The sequence below is a fragment of the Aplidium turbinatum genome, chromosome 4, assembly GCF_918807975.1.
Source record: "Aplidium turbinatum chromosome 4, kaAplTurb1.1, whole genome shotgun sequence".
Classification (NCBI taxonomy): domain Eukaryota; kingdom Metazoa; phylum Chordata; class Ascidiacea; order Aplousobranchia; family Polyclinidae; genus Aplidium; species Aplidium turbinatum.
Window position 1 is genome coordinate 8,400,514 of NC_137475.1, and position 2,953 is coordinate 8,403,466.

Sequence of the window (2,953 nt, forward strand, 5' to 3'; positions counted from 1 at the left end):
ATGCTTTGTTAGCTGCTTCTCTGTTATGTATTTCTACAGGACTTAAGTTTGACAACTGCTATGGTAGCCTAATATTTGCGTGTAGGCTGAATTCCATATTTGCAGCTTGCTATCTCTCAAAGTTCAACTTACTGGTGAGCCTTACTTGTGATGTAATAATGTTTTGTAGCTGAATGTTGACTTTCTACCGTGAACAAACGTAACGTAGCCTATCTCTGGTGTGCGTAAATTGTTGTTAGGCTAATACTTCAAACTTAAATATTGCAGAGTCAATCACTATAGAATCCTTCGCGTACAAGTGCATCATTTGGCCTTACTGATCCGGTTATACTACCGGTACGTTTATTATTCTGAGTTGTATGATTGATTTGTGTCATGAATTGTGGATTCATGTTTACTACTGAATTATTGACCAATAATTTGTCAGCCTAATGGAAATTAATTCTTGTAAACCGATCTTAACTAGGCCATGTGAACTGCCATGTTTCTTTGTTTTTAATATTGGTCTAGCGTTATGGTTGTACGATAGCCTATGTAATAATTGTGAAAGGTAACATCGCGAATTTATTTATTCAGTGCGTCATTGGCCAACCTGTGGAACTTGTGTACCGTACAGTGGATTGAGAACTGTTAGTCAACAAATTTGGTACGTTTATCAGTTCGACTGTTGTGCTTGCTGACTTGTGACTAGTGTCTTATGTTGTGTTATTTCTTGACAGAAATACTGTATAAACTTCATTGCTGCGAAGCAGTCATTGGAACCCGAGTGACTTCTTCAAGTTGGCGTGCTTTAACAGTGCTCAGTCCTGCCGGGTGGATTAGGAAAATCGTGACCTCACCGGCGCACTACCGTACCTGTTGTGTTCGCGTCGCACACAAGAGTCTATAGTAATTGTTTTATGAATGCCAGTGGTGGGTTCGGTAGTATGATATTTATTCCGCGGTTTTCTGCCAGTGCCATTGCTTTGTGAAAAAGGTTGTTAGCGTCTTCGTCCGTAGCCACCTTTTGTATACTTCTTACTTTATGCTTAGCAGTTTAATGTTGCCTCAGTTCTTGTACTGTAGCAAATGTAGCGTAACATGACTTGCATGAAATGGTATGATGCTGAACTTTAGCGAAACAGGTTTCTACTTGTAATGACAGCATTTCCCATTTTTGCCACATTTTAACCACTATTGTTTGGCGAAATCTATTAGCGTACTAGGCTACAACTTTACAAATCGAATCTTACAACTTTCTAATAAACAAAAGGAAACTTGCAAATGATTTATTGAAAGCTAGCATATTATGAACTTCAAAAGTGTTCATCTACAGAAGTATTTTTGGTTGAAGACATGTTTTAGCTGCACAGTAGCTGTTTCAAGCTAATGTCTTTACCCGGTTGAAGGTGTTTTTGCTGGAAACAGAACGGTGAACGAGAACTTTCCGTCAAAGTAGGTAAAGACCTTTTTTGGAGCTGTAGTTCCAGGACAAGCTGAAGTTTTATTCCATTAATCTACTGAGTGTTACCAAAATGAAAGTAACTACTGGCCAGGGATATCTAAACAAGGGGATACGAAGGCTTTTATTACGTCTGACGATAGAAGGGCTTTTGTTTATCTTAAATAATCTGTGTTTATCGTAAAATGACAATGGGGTTGTGCGACAGGATACCACGAAACCACTAGCGGCAGTACAACTGGGTCCTTCTAGACGAGAACTAGCCTTGCGCAGCATATAGACGATGCGTTGTACAGCGCTTGGTCACGCGTGGGCGAAAGAATAACTTAAAATATAATTCGGATGTGCATTGTAGTTATCAAAACATGTTTGTTTTTAGAAGGTTGGAACGCAGAGTGATACAAAAATAAGAAAAACATCTCATAAAGTTGCAAAAGTGCTTGTAATTAACTAAGTGTACAGTAGTCAGTAGGGAGGGCCGTCGGAAACAGATCGCTTAGCAACTCGAGTTTCTTAGGAGGTTTGTCGAGTAAATGGCGAAATCGAAAACCATTTTTTAATTGAACGCCTGGAAGACGGTGCACAACACGGACCTAATCGGTAAATCACCCCATCCAGGGATATTGCCAAGGTTGCCATACCGTACTTATTTCTAAGATTTGTCCTTATTTTGAAGAACTCTATCTTAGAAAATATTATTGTCCTTATTGCTAGGAAATGTCCTTCTTTTTGATTTGAGTCCTTATTTTGTCTTATTTTCAACAATTAGTGAATAAACTTAGTAGAATGACTGCCAAATCCCTACTACAGTAAAAGTAAACGTAGACCTGAGTTGTCGTGAGATGCACAAAGTATTTTTTTACGAACAATGAGTTGCTGGAACACATTGTTTCTGGCAAACAATATGGCATGTGATATATAATGGCTCGTATAAATGCTGAGATTTGTTCAAAAACGTTTGTTTTATTTTGTATGAAAATTTAATGTTTCTGTTGTCCTTATTTTGGGGTCCATGTCGATGGCAACCCTGGATATTGCAGTGGCGTATATTTGGAGTGTGTGGCGTTTTGAAGTAGTTTGGCTATTTCCTCAGTTGGCCACCTGGCAACTCTGCTCCGCACACCCATCAAACATGGTTGATTCATCAATTACACAGTTAAACATGCAAATAGGCTACTTGGTAGCCTATATATAAATGGTTAAGGCATGGTATGCAAGTAGCCTATAAGTACTTGGTAGCCTATATAAAAGGTGATGGCAGGGTATGCAAGCTTCACTATCCAACAAAAATGCAGAGACAAATTTTTGAAATGGCAGAAAATGTTAAGGAGACTGTTGTGAAGGAAATTAAAGAATCTGGCTTGTTCAGCATTGCAGTGGATGAGTCCACTGGAGTTCGATCTTGTGCACAGATGCTAGTTTACGTCCATTACAAAATAAAAGATGACATTAAAGAAAAGTTTTTATTTAATGTCATCAAAATACAAATGCTTTGAATCAAAAGGCAATGCT

General features: G+C 38.4%; 1 long non-coding RNA gene across 1 annotated transcript; it reads left to right on the forward strand.

Moving 5' to 3' along the window:
• LOC145768453 (uncharacterized) lies at window positions 1-622 on the forward strand. Its single transcript, XR_014288938.1, has 3 exons — window positions 1-134; window positions 268-336; window positions 577-622. It is a non-coding gene; the product is annotated as an uncharacterized LOC145768453 (long non-coding RNA).
• Window positions 623-2,953: the final 2,331 nt, after the last annotated feature.